The sequence below is a fragment of the Mustela lutreola genome, chromosome 9 (genome assembly GCF_030435805.1).
Source record: "Mustela lutreola isolate mMusLut2 chromosome 9, mMusLut2.pri, whole genome shotgun sequence".
Lineage (NCBI taxonomy): Eukaryota > Metazoa > Chordata > Mammalia > Carnivora > Mustelidae > Mustela > Mustela lutreola.
The window spans coordinates 120,133,849-120,149,544 of NC_081298.1; the positions used below are offsets into that span (position 1 = coordinate 120,133,849).

At 42.8% G+C, this 15,696-nt stretch overlaps 1 long non-coding RNA gene across 1 annotated transcript in view; it reads left to right on the forward strand.

The window, feature by feature from the left end:
- The window catches only part of LOC131840553 (uncharacterized), a 36,413-nt gene that overhangs the window by 1,276 nt on the left and 19,441 nt on the right, over window positions 1–15,696 (forward strand). Inside the window, exon 2 of the long non-coding RNA XR_009357396.1 lies at window positions 13,902–14,009. This is a non-coding gene — a long non-coding RNA (uncharacterized LOC131840553). The remainder of the gene's footprint in view (window positions 1–13,901; window positions 14,010–15,696) is intronic.

Consider the following 15,696-nt stretch of genomic DNA (forward strand, 5'->3'; position numbering starts at 1 on the left):
CTCCAAGAGTTACCTGTTACATACGTTTAGTACAATATCAAAAGCAGGGATTTGACATTTGAATGGTGTGTGTATAATTCTCTGTCATTTTATCATGTGTAGATTGCTATACCACAATCAGGATACCGAACTGTATGTTCTTGGGATCATCCCATTATCTTGAAAACCTAAATTCTTTAAAACCTCAAGTGCTGTTGAGAGGATTGGGAGTCGTGTGAAATGTGTGGAATAGCACATGTGTGGAATAGCACACATTTCAGGACCCAGGTTAGGTTCCTTAAATTGAACTTATCATAAAAATGAAACTGGACAAGACTTGGTGATGTTCAATATCAACTGTGTTGATTTCTTTCTGCATGTGGAATTGAGAAATAGCTAACTTTGAAAATACACTGACTTTCCTGACTAGTCTGTTTTGAAGTGATGGACTTTTGAGGCTCTCCAGCCATACCACGTGAGGCACAGGTGGTGATTGCTAAAGAGAGTAGTAAAATGCATCTATCTACCAAAACAAACATTTTTATCTGATGTTGGGCAGCAACATACAATAAAGTGGAAGAATATCCAAGTATTAAAGTCTACATGAATATATTATTTGAGTCACTGTGGCTTCATGTATCAGTGAACCTGGGCAAGTCACTTAAACATTCTGAGACTGTTCCACCAAATGTCAATTGGAAATGATAAAATTATTTGCCCTACTTAGGTTTGTTATAAGACTTGTAAATTGTAAAACTTATCAAAGTACTTGTAAACTGTAAAAACGAAATCACAGAGGTTAAGGCTTGTCCAAGTTCTTCAAGCTCGTGAGGAGGGGTTAACAGCAAGCTAGAGACTGAGTTCAGGCTGCTTGACTTCAGAACCCAGACCCCTAACTTAACCTCCTGTTCAAAACTTTAGTGCCTTGAGGTTAGTAATGTATGCAAATAGTCAAAATTAAATGTAATTGGGAGTATCATTCTTCAAGTGTTTTATATCTCAGGACACAAGCAGAAACTAAAAACTGCCATTTCAAAGTTGTTTTTTGTCAAGATACATTTGTGCCAAATTTTTTCATTAATCTAAAAGGGTACCTGAATAGGACTTGAATGCAAATCGAGCCCCCCAACTTACTGAGAGGGAAAACAAACTAATAACCTGAACATTAAGTTTAAACTTACTGTACTTCAGTGATATACTATATCGAAAAGAATTGAGGCATCTGCTAGCGAGTGTTACATTTTTTTAATTAGGAAAAAAATACTTCTTTTCTGTGAGTTCAAACTGCTTTCACCTGTAAACCATCATTTTCCAAAGCTACCCAGAAGATCTTCTGAAATAAAACACTAACATAATCAAATAAATTTAGAAAAAACTCCCCCTATATTTCTCCTCCTGGGAGATTTATAATATACCATCCCAAGACTCTGAGACCTCCTATGATACAACATTTCACAAACTCCTATGGCCATAGATTCCCGCAAGTCAAGGGTTTCAATGAGCACTCTGTTGTTTTCTTGATTGTTTTTGTGAATATGTATTTTCGTTTGAGCACTTACTGAGACCTCAAAAATTGCAGTTAAGTGTTTCAGGACCCAGGTTAGGTTCCTTAAATTGAACTTATCATAAAAATGAAACTGGACAAGACTTGGTGATGTTCAATATCAACTGTGTTGATTTCTTTCTGCATGTGGAATTGAGAAATAGCTAACTTTGAAAATACACTGACTTTCCTGACTAGTCTGTTTTGAAGTGATGGACTTTTGAGGCTCTCCAGCCATACCATGTGAGGCACGGGTGGTGATTGCTAAAGAGAGTAGAAATTCCCAATGACAATCATTTTGAAAGAGGAAATTTGTTAGAATCAGAAATGTAGACTCAGAAAGGGGGTGTGACACAGAAAAAGTATTTGACAAAACCCCGCATATCTTCAAAGAGAAAAACAGGGGGCAGCTGGGTGGCTCAGTGGGTTAATCCTCTGCCTTCGGCTCTGGTCATGATCTCAGGGTCCTGGCATCGAGCCGGGCCCGCATCGGGCTCTCTGCTCGGTGGGGAGCCCGCTTCCCCCTCTCTCTCTGCCTGCCTCTGCCTACTTGTGATCTGCCAAATAAATAAATAAATTGTCAAATAAATAAAATGTTTAAAAGCAAAACAAAACTCTAAGCCAACTAAAAACAAAGGGAAATTTCCTCAACTTGGTAAAATGCATCTATCTACCAAAACAAAACAAAAACAGCTAACAAGCGTACTTAACAGTAAAAGACTGAATGCTTTCCCTCTAAAGTCAGGAACAAGTCAAGGACATTACTCTACTCCTTTTCAGCGCAGTACTAGAAGTTCTGGAACTTAATGGCAGTCACTGCAACAAGGCAAGAAAAAGAAATAAGCATAGAGAGCAGTTTCTCAGACCCAGCCTTCTTTCCCTTATGCAGCCGTTGGTGGTGGGGGCCAGTCTTTGGCAAGAAGAGTAGAAGCTAAGGCCTCAGAGGGGGCACAACTACAGGTTGGTGACTGGCTGAGCAGAAGCCTGTGTCTGCAGCTCCACAGGAGCAGAGAGAGAGGCAAAACTGATTCTAGAGCTTACAGAATAAACACTCGCCCTAAATATTCCCTGGTAAATACTAGAGGCACTCTCGATGGGTGGCTGAAGTCATGCCATGGCAGCTAGAATTTAGACACATTCATAACACACTCCAGTAAAAACACACAACACACACATAATTGAGCCAGATACAAACATGGCATAAAACGAATACATGGGGCGCCTGGGTGGCTCAGTCAGTTAAGCAGCTGCCTTCCGCCCAGGATCCTGGAATCAAGCCCTGCATTGGGCTGCCTGCTCGGCGGGGAGTCTACTTCTCCCTCTCCCTCTGCCTCTGCCTGCCGCTCGCCCTGTTTGTGCTCTCTCTCTCATGTAGATAAATAAAAATCTTTAAAAAAAAAACAAAAATGAAAACACAAACGCCCAATGTAAAAAGGAGTCTAAATTTAGAGGGGAAAAAAAAAGTTTGGTGACAATAAAGAACTCTCTAAACTTTAAAAAAAAAATTAGAAATTATCACCCTAATGCCCAGAAGTTACATGGAGATTTGCTTTATCCCAATGCGGGAAATGATGAAGTTCTAATGATTTATAATGGAGAAGCTGATCTCCTATAAATTATGTCTAACTGGCCTGATATTGACAGCTAGTATGTGTATCATTAAAATTCACTCTTGGGGAAGGGTGCCTGGGTGGCTCAGTAGTTTAAGCATCTGCCTTCAGCTTAGATCATGATCCCAGACTCAGCAGGGAGTCTGCGTCTCCTTCCTATACCTTTCCCCCCATGTTCATGCAGATTCGCTCTCTCAAATAAATAAAATCTTTAAAAAAAAAAAAATTCATAGTGACTTTTTGGTGTAAGCAGCCATTGATTATGGAGAAAAGCTCAATATGGCATTAATTGAAAGGATACCTGACCCACTTACCTTTGACCCTTCTAGACAATCATACAAAAATTCACCAGGCTGTTCTGGAGTAAGGATATACACCTTGGAAGCTATAGATATGAAAAGGGTAAGGATAGAATTGCAACCTGATGGGACGCCTGGGTGGCTCAGTTGGTTAAGCAGCTGCCTTCGGCTCGGGTCATGATCCCAGAGTCCTGGGATCGAGTCCTACATCGGGCTCCTTGCTCAGCAGGGAGCCTGCTTCTCCCTCTGCCTCTGCCTGGCATTCTGCCTGTGCTCGCTCTTGCTCTCTCTCTCTCTCACAAATAAATAAATAAAATCTTAAAAAAAAAAAAAAAAAAGAATTGCAACCTGAGGGGTGCCTGGGTGGCTCAGTGGGTTAAAGCCTCTGCTTTCGGCTCGGGTCATGATCCCAGGGTCCTGGGATTAAGCCCCACATCTAGCTCTCTGCTCAGCAGGGAGCCTGCTTCCTCCTCTCTCTCTGCCTGCCTCTCTGCCTACTTGTGATCTCTGTCTGTCAAGTAAATAAATAAAATCTTTAAAAAAAAAAAAATAAAGAATTGCAACCTGAGATCAAAGATGTCACAGACTTTAAAAAGAAAAAAAAAAAAAAAAAGCCAGTAGGAACAAATTGGAAGTTCATTAAAATCCCTGCAAAGTTCATTTGCTTTCCTTTTTGCTTTCATACACTATCTGAGCTACCTTTCTAATAATAATTTTGCAAACATTATTGTGACCCAGTCACTGAGTTAGATTTTTATTAAGCATGTACTACAGACAAGGCATGTGATAGAGTATAAAGATGACAGAAACAACAACAAAGAGACAGTCGTAATATCTGCTCCTTGGGATTTGCAGTCAAGTGAGCAGACAGACATTAATCAAACCATCATCAAACTAAACACACGATTGCAAATGTGTTAAGTGTATGAAGGAGAAACCCTAGTACTATGAAAAAGTAACAGAGGAAGCTGTTTTGGACTGGAGGAGAGTCAAGCCAGGCTTTTCCATGGAAGTAAAAGTGCAGCTGACACCTGAAACGTGGAAAGGAATTACCAGTATTTAGGAGTATCTTTTTTTTTTTTTTTAAAGATTTTATTTGTTTATTTGAGAGAGAGACAGTGAGAGAGAACATGAGCGAGGAGAAGGTCAGAGAGAGAAGCAGACTCCCCGCAGAGCTGGGAGCCCGATGTGGGACTCGATCCCAGGACTCCGGGATCATGACCTGAGCCAAAGGCAGTCGTCCAACCAACCGAGCCACCCAGGCGTCCCTATTTAGGAGTATCTTGGAAAAGAGAGTATTCTGGGCAGAGAATAGTCTGTATAAAGGGGGTGGGGCATTTGACTTATGCTAGCAAGGGTCCCTAGAGTTCCGTAGGGGATGGGAATGAGGTTCAGAAGCAAGGCAGGGGCCAGCCTTTGTAGGGATGGGTAGGTGTAGGCCACATTAAGAATTCTGGACTTTGGGGGCACCTGGGTGGCTCAGTGGGTTAAAGCCTCTGCTTTCAGCTCAGGTCATGATCTCAGGGTCCTGGGATCAAGCCCCGCATCGGGCTCTCTGCTAGGTGGGGAGCCTGCTTCCCTCTCTCTCTCTCTCTCTCTGTCTGCCTCTCTGCTTTCTTGTGATCTCTGTCAAATAAATAAATAAAATCTTAAAAAAAAAAAAAAGAATTTTAAAGAATTCTGGACTTTGTATTAAGTGCAAAGGAAAGCCATTAACAATGGAGTGATATGACCTGATTTGCCTATAAAGAGACCACTCTGACTGTTGTGCGAGGAGAAAATTTAAAAGCCACAAGGAGGGATCCACTGGGGAGAAACAAGAAGGCACTCACCGAGAATGCGAAATGTAAAGACCTGCCTAAACACTCAGTGAGCCAGATAAATCATATTTTAAAGCAAGCGTTGAAAAAAAGCAAATCGGGGCGCCTGGGTGGCTCAGTGGGTTAAAGCCTCTGCCTTCGGCTTGGGTCATAATCCCAGGGTCCTGGGATCGAGCCCCCGCATCTCTCTGCTCAGCAGGGAGCCTGCTTCCTCCTCTCTCTCTGCCTGCTTCTCTGCCTACTTGTGATCTCTCTCTCTCAAATAAATAAATAAAATCTTAAAAAAATAAGAAAAGAAAGAAAAAGAAAAAAAGCAAATCTACACACAATGGCCTACACTCCTCCTCCCTGTTTCCATAAACAAAGTTTTATTGGAAACAGGCCTGGGATTAGCTTGAGCAAAGTACAACAGGATGGGGATTGTGGGAGGGCAGATGCTACCCTTAGTTAAAATTTTGATGTTTTTTTCACCATTTTTAGCATTTATTCTTTTTTTTTTTAAGATTTTATTTGTTTATTTGACAGATATCACAAGTAGGCAGAGAGGCAGGCAGAGAGAGAGAGAGGAGGAAGCAGACTCCCTGCTGAGCAGAGAGCCCAATGCGGGACTCGATCCGAGGACCCCGAGATCATGACCTGAGCCGAAGGCAGCGGCTTAACCCACTGAGCCACCCAGGCGCCCTATTCTGATTTTTAAAAACTATTTTATTAAGTTCTGATTTACGAAGGTTTTTTGCACCCAAGGCAAGTGCCTCATTTTCCTCACCCTACAAAGGCAGAAATAGGGGGGAAAATTGGAGATTATTCATCTATTTATTCACTCAACAATGCCACATACTGTTCTACACCGCATAGGGGTACCGAGTCAAAAAGATGATTATAGTATCTACACTCTGAGGGAACGTATATACTAGTGTAATATCAAGAACCCCCAAACCAAGATGATTTTAGATTTTGTCAAGTACAATTAAGGAAGTCAAAGACAGGACCTGATCTGGTGACCAGGAGGGGGCTATTTCAGAGCAGGTGGCCAGGGAAGGCTAGGAGGACTAAAATCTGAATAGTGAGAACCAAAGGAAGAGGGTCCCAGGAAGAGGAAAAGTCACTGTAACCACAAGTAGGATTCAGGAGAGTGACTAGTGACCTGAACTGGCATGGTGGCAAGGAAACAGAGAGCCATGACCGATTGGAGATGTTTTAAAAGTAGAATCAGTCATTGGTTCAATTATGAGTGAGAGAGAGATGTCAAAAGACTCCATTTCCTGACCTCACAGTTGGCTCAATGGAGGAAAACTGCGACAATAATGGCTTTGATTGTCATGTTTTAGTCCAGCAGAATTCATGAGTCAGAGGAAAGAGCACATCAACAAAGCTACAGACCACTTGCCCTGGAACCCATACTTTGACCCTACACAGCCCCCCTCAAATGCCCACAGCCTCAATGGTGGTTTAAAGCGGATCCATGTCTCTAAGAGATCCACTCCAGTTTTCCTGAATAAAAAATAATATGGGGGGCGCCTGGGTGGCTCAGTGGGTTGGGCCGCTGCCTTCGGCTCGGGTCATGATCTCAGGGTCCTGGGATCGAATCCCGCATCGGGCCCTCTGCTCAGCAGGGAGCCTGCTTCCCTCTATCTCTCTCTCTCTCTGCCTGCCTCTCCGTCTACTTGTGATCTCTCTCTGTCAAATAAATAAATAAATAAAATCTTAAAAAAAAATAAAACAACATGGGAGAGTACAGCCATCTGACGTGTCAGGAAGAGATGTGCTATTCCCCTCAGGACCCTTCTCTAGGCTAGCATGCTCTGTCCTGGATGCCTAACATTTTTCCGTGGCTGTGATCTCCTTTAAGTGGAGGGTCCCCTTTATATCACATTCACCCCTTATCTCTTTGGGTATCTTTCCACTCATTTTTTTTACCTGCTCCACCGTGTCAAAATAGTCAGTATTCTGGTTGTTCCCTGATCTTTTTTTTTTTTTTAAAGATTTTATTTATTCATCCGACAGAGAGAGAGCGATCACAAGTAGGCAGAGAGGCAGGCAGAGAGGAAGGGAAGCAGGCTCCCCGTTGAGCAGAAAGCCCGATGTGGGGCTCGATTCCAGGTCCCTGAGACCATGACCCGAGCCGAAGGCAGAGGCGCAACCCACTGAGCCACCGGGGCACCCCTGTTCCCTGATCTTGATCGTGAAATGCCCTTCTGAAGAACAGTCTTTCTTGTAAGGTAGCAGCTACAGTGCTTTTTAATACCTAAGTCAATATTTGGGCAGTATACAGTTCAAGAGCACTAAGGGAAGAAAATTAGTTTAACTATACCTTACAACAATCCTAAAGCGCGAATGTTGTCACTACTGTTTTATGGATGATGCCACTGAAGTCCTAAGGAATGACAGGGATAAGGAAGATCATATACTAGTTAAGCCGGGGAGTCAGGGTTTGAACTTTGAATTCCCACTGGACTTCATAACCTGTATTTTCAGTCACCGTTCATATTAAACTTCCCCCAAAAGGGTATAACTTCATTAATTTGAAATTAGTGCCCAGAGGGAATGTCGAGTAGTGAGAGTAATGCTCAGGTCAGCAGACCTGAGTTCTAATCCTGCCTTTTCCTCACTCTGACCCCCAGCACTCTTTCTCAATTGCAAGAGTCCCTAACGTCCTCTAGGGGAAACTCCTTGTCCCACAACAGACTTATAAGTCAGAACTGTTGCCGTGTGAGAAGGCAGGATCAGAGTAGATGGACCAGATTCCTTTAAACAAAGCTGTCAGTTTGGACTTTTTGTGTGCAAGTTTCCAACTTTTCAATGGTAGCAAGGAATTCACAATTGTTAAAACAACAACAAAAACAACAACAAAAAACCCTCTGTTTTGTCCTCTGTGGACAAATTACATCCTTGGACCTAACCTAGCTTGGTCTCCACTATAAGAGAGCTGTCTATAGAGTCTTTCTCCTGAGGCGCCTGGGTGGCTTAGTGGGTTGAAGCCTCTGCCTTCAGCTCAGGTCATGGTCCTGGGGTCCTGGGATCGAGCCCCGCATTGGGCTCTCTGCTCAGCGGGGAGCCTGCTTCTCCTTCTCTCTCTGCCTGCCTCTCTGCCTACTTGTGATCTGTGTCTGTCAGATAAATAAATAAAATCTTAAAAAAAAGAGTCTTTCTCCTGAAGAGAATATACTTTGTTTAAAAACACATCTTTTGGGACGCCTGGGTGGCTCAGTTGGTTGGACAACTGCCTTCGGCTCAGGTCATGATCCTGGATTCCTGGGATCGAGTCCCGCATCAGGCTCCCAGCTCCATGGGGAGTCTGCTTCTCTCTCTGACCTTCTCCTCGCTCATGCTCTCTCTCACTGTCTCTCTCTCAAATAAATAAATAAAATATTTAAAAAAAAACCAAACCATCTTTTTTTTTTTTTTTTAATCGGAGAGAGGGTAAGCACAAGCAGGGGCAGCACCAGGCAATGGGAGCAGCAGACTCACGGCTTAACCAGCTGAGCTGCCCAGGCGCCCTAAAAACACATCTTAATGTAAATTTAAAAATTTTTTCAGCCAGACTGTGAGGGAAACCCAAAATGGAATATAAATTATAAAAAATGACCCTGTGTGTATTATGAATCAATAACATAAGCACACTGCAGAGAGTGCAGTAGAAAAGAACTAACCCAAGTAAATTTGGAAACCAGTATTTTGACTGTATACTGTAAAGTTAAAGAAAAAAAGAACTGCACCAGGTACTATATACCCTGGCTAGTTAGTAAAGTTGTTTTTCACAAGTGTATGGGTTAGTAATTCTGAAAATACTTTGTACATTAACGTTATGTACCCTGCAAAGGAAGTGCATCACTTGAAATTTTTTGCTAAAAATTCATAGCCTCAATCTAATCATGAGGGAAATATCAGATCTGAAGTAAAGGTCATGCTACAAAATGACTGTACACTTCACAAGTTCCAGTACTCTTCAAAAGTTTCAAGGTCTTTTTTTTATGATTTTTTTTTTGTTTGTTTGACAGAGAAATAGAGAACCCACAAGCAGGCAGGGGAAGCAGCAGAGAGAGAGGGAGAAGCAGGTTCAGGGAGCCCATGTGGGGCTTGATCTGAGGACTCTGGGATCATGATCTGAGCAGAAGGCAGATGCTTAACTGACTGAGCCACCCAGGACTCCCAGAAGTTCCAAGGTCTTGAGGACAAGGAAAGACTGAGAAAGTGTGAGAGAAGACTTAAGAAGACATGATACCTAAATGTAATGTGGGATCTGGAATTGGATCCTGGAACAAAAAAGGGCATCAATGGAAAATCTGATGAAATCCAAATAATGTTTCAGTTTATAGTGTTGTACTCATGTTAGTTCCTGTTTTTGATAAATGTACTATAGTTATTCAAGACATTAACACTAGGGAAAACTGGGTAATAGGTATTCAGGAACTTTCTGTATTATTTTTGCAACCTCAATGCTAAATCTAAAATTTTTTCAAAATAAAAATCTAACATGCATACACACACACACACACACACACACACACACACACACACACCACCACCACCACCACCAACAACAACAACAACTAACACACTTTTGGTTGGCTGGTAGAGAGGCCTAGGTCGGACTGAAAGGCAAAGAGACATCCACATTGCTTTGACTTAAGACATTCACAGAAATTTGGGGAGGGACACTAGAGAACAGGGGAGAAGATCAAAGAGGAAACAAAGTACCCAGTACAAGTACCCAGGACTATGGAGAGGTAGTTATGCAGAGGGAGTGACTGACGGGAATTTAAGAACAAGATCTACATAGCGGAAGAGAAGTAAAAATGAAAGAAGATGGAAACCAGAGAGGGAGACAAACCAAAAGAGACTCTTAATCTTAGGAAACAAATTGAGGGTTGCAGGAGTGGAGGGGGGGTGGGAGGGCTGCGGTGGCTGGGTGATGGACACTGGGGACAGTACATGTTGTGGTGAGCACTGGGTGTGATGTAAGACTGATGAATCACAGACCTGTACTCCTGACACAAATAATACATTATATGCTAATTTTTTAAAAAGAACAAGATCTAAACTGAGGTTGTTTGTGGACCATAATGTGCTACAAGCAGCCTTGTGTGGTGCTTTGGGGACTGGATGAATCAGGATGGCAGCACAGTGTGACGCAGGATTGCAAAGGGACAACATTGCATGGGAGGTAAAATAGAAGAAAAAGAGAAGTCAGCAGAACTTGAAGACAGATGCAACTGGAAAATATATGGGAACCATAGAAATTTCAAGAGTTTTCAAAAGGATATGGGATTTTCAGTATATTATGCTTCTGGACTATTTTACTCATTTTATTTTATACTTTGTCTTTAAAAAATTGTTCCTTCTGCTCCCTTCCTCACCCCCCACCCTCTTCCCCCCTCCCTTCTGTGTTCCATTTGCCTGTCCTTTCCTTCCTTCCCACTAACAGTTAACCACCATTATGAGTTTTGTGTCATTCTAGGAATTGTAAACATTCATTTACAATAAAATGCAATATATATTACATAGTATATATTGTCCTTCTCTTTATTATTACACAATTAACATATATATATATATATTTTTTTTTTTTTTTTGAGAGAGAGAGAGAGAGACAGAGAGAGTATGAGCGAAGAGAAGGTCAGAGGGAGAAGCAAACTCCCCGTGGAACTGGGAGCCTGATGCGGGACTCCCAGGACTCCAGAATCATGACCTGAGCTGAAGGCAGTTGCTTAACGAACTGAGCCACCCAGGCGCCCACAATTAACATATTCTATATAGTTATCTGCACTTTGCTTCTTTTGCTTAATGATGTCTCTAGTAAGTTTTTCTGTATCAGTTTATGAACAACTTTCTTGTTCTTTTATACAACTAACAGTATGTCATTGGCTCTACACACCATAATTTTTTTAACAGACCCTCTTCCTAGATATTTCAGTGATTCCAGTAGAATTGTTGTGTGAAGTGTACATGCATTTTTTAAAAAGATTTTATTTATTTATTTGACAGACAGAGATCACAAGTAGGCAGAGAGGCAGGCACAGAGAGAGCTGAGCAGAGAGCCTGATGTGGGGCTCGATCCCAGGACCCTGAAATCATGACCTGAGCCGAAGGCAGAGGCTTTAACCCACTGAGCCACCCAGGCGTCCCTGTACATGCATTTTTAAAAAATATTTTACTTATTTAATTGAGAGAGAGGGAGAGTGAGTGGAAGGAGAGGCAGAGGAGGAGGGAAAGGGAGAGGGAAAGACACTCCAGTAGACTCCACGCTGAGCACAGAACCTGACATGTGGCTCAATGTCATGACCCCAAAATCATGACCTAGCTGAAACCGAGTCAAATGCCCAAACGACCCCACCCAGACACCCCCAGTAGTACTTGCTTTTATAGATATTGGTAAATTGTCCTGAAAAGGGGAATTTTATTTAATTAAATTTACTTAATTTTATTTTTATTTAAATTTTAGTGAACATACAGTGCAATAATGCCTTCTGTATAGAATTCAGTGATTCATCACATACCTACAACACCAGCTCATCACAGCAAGTGCCCTCTTTAATACCCATCACCCTTCTAACCCATCCCCTCCCACATGCCTCCAGCAGCCCTTAGTTTGTTCTCCATCATTAAAAGCCTCCTGTAGCTTGTTTTCCTCTCTCCTTTTCTTTTATCCCTTCCCATATGTTCCTCTGTTTTCTTTCTTAAATTCCACATATGAATGAGATCATATGGTATTTGTCCTTTTCTGACTGACTTATTTCACTTAGCATAATACACCCTAGCTCCATCTATGTCATTGCAAATGGCAAGATTTCATTCTTTCTTTTTTTAAGATTTATCTGACAGATCACAAGTAGGCAGAGAGAGAGGGAGGAAGCAGGCTCCCTGCTGATCAGAGAGCCCAATGCGGGACTCGATCTCAGGACCCTGAGATCATGACCTGAGCTGAAGGCAGAGGATCAACCCACTGAGCCACCCAGGTGCCCCAAGATTTCATTTTTTTTGATTGCTGAGTACATCCCATGGTAATCAGGGATTACCTTTTTTTAACCCATTCATCAATCGAATATTTGGGCTTTCTCCATAGTTTGGGTATTGTTAATAAACCTGCCATAAGCATTGGGGTGCATGTGCCCCCTTTGAATTGCATTTTTTTTTTTTAGATTTTATTTATTTATTTGAGAGAGAGAGAGTGTATAAGCAGGGGGAGCAGCAGGCAGAGGGAGAGGGAGAAGCAGACTCCCCGTGGAGCAGGGAGCCTGATGTGGGACTAGATCCCAGGACCCTGAGATTATGACCTGCACCAAAAGCAGCCGCTTAACTGATTGAGCCATCTAGGAGCCCTGAATTACATTTTCTTAAGGATTTTTAATTTATCATTAGAGAGATAGAGAGTAGTGGGGGGACGGGGAGAGGGACAAGCAGACTTCCCACTAAGCACAAAGCCCAGTAGGAGGACTTGATCCCAGGACCCTGAGACCATGACCCAAGCCAAAGTCAGAGGCTTAACCCACCGAGCCAGCCACCCAGGTGCCCTTCAAATCTGTATATTTGTATCCTTTGGGTAAATACCTAATAATGCAATTACGGGGTCATAGGGTAGGTCACTTGACTGCTTTCCCCTTAATCCTCCAATTCACTATGATCAACTTGTCCTTTATAATTTAGTAGACTTGGGGTGACTGGGTGGCTCAGTCAGTTAGGTGTCTGCCTTTGGCTCAGATAGTGACCCATGGAAAGGGACTTTTTGTAGTGATATGACACAGTGTCCAAGATCTACTGGGAAATGATTTAGAAAAAATACAAGGCACAGCAACGTACATAAAGGTCATCGTTGTATAAAAGTGGGGGAGAGAGACTATGATACACATATATACGTATGAATAAAACAGCTCTGGAAAAATATAAAAGTAATACGATTGTTGGGGGTAGCCTGGCTCGCTCCGTCAGTAGAGTACTTGACTCTTGATCCCAGGTTCCTGTGTTTAAGTCCCACACTGGGCATGGAGCCTATTAAAAAAAAATTAAAATAAAAAACATATAAAAAATAAACTTTAAAAATCCAGAACAGGGGCCCCTGAGTGGCTCAGTGGGTTAAAGCCTCAGCTCAGGTCATGATCTCGGGTCCTGGGATCGAGCCCCGCATTGGGCTCTCTGCTCAGCAGGGAGCCTGCTTCCTTCTCTCTCTCTGCCTGCCTCTCTGCCTACTTGTGATCTGTCAAATAAATAAATAAAATCTTAAAAAAAAAACTCAGAACAGATTGTACTAGAATAATTAAAAACAAAAAGTTATGACTGTTTACTTCAAAGGAGGATAACTGAGTATCTGGGGGCCAGTTACTACAAAGCTTTGTGAAACTTTCAAATTTTGAACCATATGGGTACATTACCCATTAGCAAAATAAAATCATCGAGTAAGTGTCCTGAAGGGAGAAGATTGACCAATTAGGTACAAACTATTAAAAGCAAATCAAGGCCATAGTGATTGTAAACACCACAGGAAAATGTTTCATCTTGAATTTGGTGCCCCTGCACAGTTCTTGCCTTTAGCTGATACCTTGAAGCGCCCCTTCTGTTCCCACTCAGCTTATTTCTTTGTACTTTAAAAATGGGTGTGTCATTTCAGTGGATGATATGGACTGGCTCCCTCAACCTGCATTCTGCCCTTCTCTAGGGTGCCTTCCTGTACAGGAGAGGCTAGAACACCAAAACCCGCCATCCTGGCTCCTTCGCAGGCCCAACTCTGGATGTGAGATGGCCTCTGTCAGCTAGACACACTCAGGTGAGATTTGGAAGGGCAAAAATCAGGTGAGAGCTCTTTTCTTGCTCTTCTTTGCTTACCTCTCTGCGGCAGGTGAGGTCATGGAAATGTGAGATTTTATTATCTTACAGCAACACCTCCAGTGTCTTCCCACAGCTTTCTCGGGATTGAAGTACAGTTACTGTGGTAACAGGAGCCATGTTGGATTCCTGAATCAGGCATCTATGAAGCCTGCTTCCATGGTGTTGTGGTCCTGAACTCAGTCATTCCAAGTAGTGGCCTCAGAAGGCAGTCCCTTGGCGAGTCAGTTCCATATTGCTATAGAAGGCATTTCTGACGTTCCAGCCTAGAACACGCTCCCTCAGCCCTTTCGAAGATTTTCCAAGCGCCTCAATCTATATAATATACCTCTTCATGTTTAAGATACCTCCAGTGGAGGCACCTGGGTGGCTCCGTCTGTTAGCATCTGCCTTAGGCTCAGGTCAGGATCCCAAGGTCCTGGGATCGAACCCCACATCTGGCTCCTTGTCAGTGGGGAGCCTCCTTCTCCCTCTCCTCTCCACTCATGCTCTGTCACTATTTCTGTCATTCTCTCACAAATAAATAAAAATCTTTAAAAAAAAAAAAAAAAAAAAGGATACCTCTAGTGGTTTCTGTTTCCTGTACTGAACCCTAGCTGGTACAATCAGTAAGATTTTAGAGTACACGAGAATGTTGTGCGTGGACCCTCACGTTCTATCTAATCCAGGGTGTTCTCATTACTACTCCCTTTTCGCTCCATGGTCCTGGCCTGCCCTTCACTGTGATTCCAACCTGATGCCAGGCTAGTAAGATACACAGAACCCAAATTCAGCAGTCCTCTGGCTTTGCTGCTTATTCTAACCTTTGTTCCAAGTCCTTTAGCCTTGGGCATAAGCTCCCCTCTGGAGCTGAGTTTCTACAGTTGTCGCTTCGTTTCTGAAGAACTAGACTTTTGCTTAATCCCTTGGAAGCTGAGTTCCTGCCTAGATGATTAGAAAATTATCTGGATCTCTGCTCACTGCAAGGGCTCCAGACTGGAAACCACCGCAGGGAGCCATGACGACCAGCATGACTATCCAGGTGGTTAAAATACTGACACAGCTACTATCCTGACATGCCGGTGTTTCCTCACACTTCCCATCCACCTGGAGGCCCTCCAGGCCCTCTCTCCAATACGTCCTCTCAAGAGTTAATGGTCTGCCCAGCAGGGTCTTCTAGGCACTGGTTCCACAGCCATGGTCAGCCTCAATTCTGATTGGTCTTTGTTCCCAGTTGGTTGTCAAACATTTCTCGAAGAGCAGCTCTGCATACAAGCCTTTAGTGTCTTTGCTGATTGGGTAATGGTTTTTTAGCTCTATTATTTCTTTGCAGCTGGGATGTTTGCTTTCCATTTACTCCATGAATCTTTTTTTTTTTTTTTTTTTAAAGATTTTATTTATTTATTTGACAGACAGAGATCATAAGTAGGCAGAGAGGCAGGCAGAGAGAGAGAGGAGGAAGCAGGCTCCCCGCTGAGCGGAGAGCCCGATGTGGGACTCGATCCCAGAACCCTGGGATCATGACCCGAGCTGAAGGCAGAGGCTTTAACCCACTGAGCCACCCAGGCGCCCTACTCCATGAATCTTGACTGTTCAGCTCTGGGGACTATTATTATCCAACTCTGGGTTTTAGATTTCAGTTTCTATTG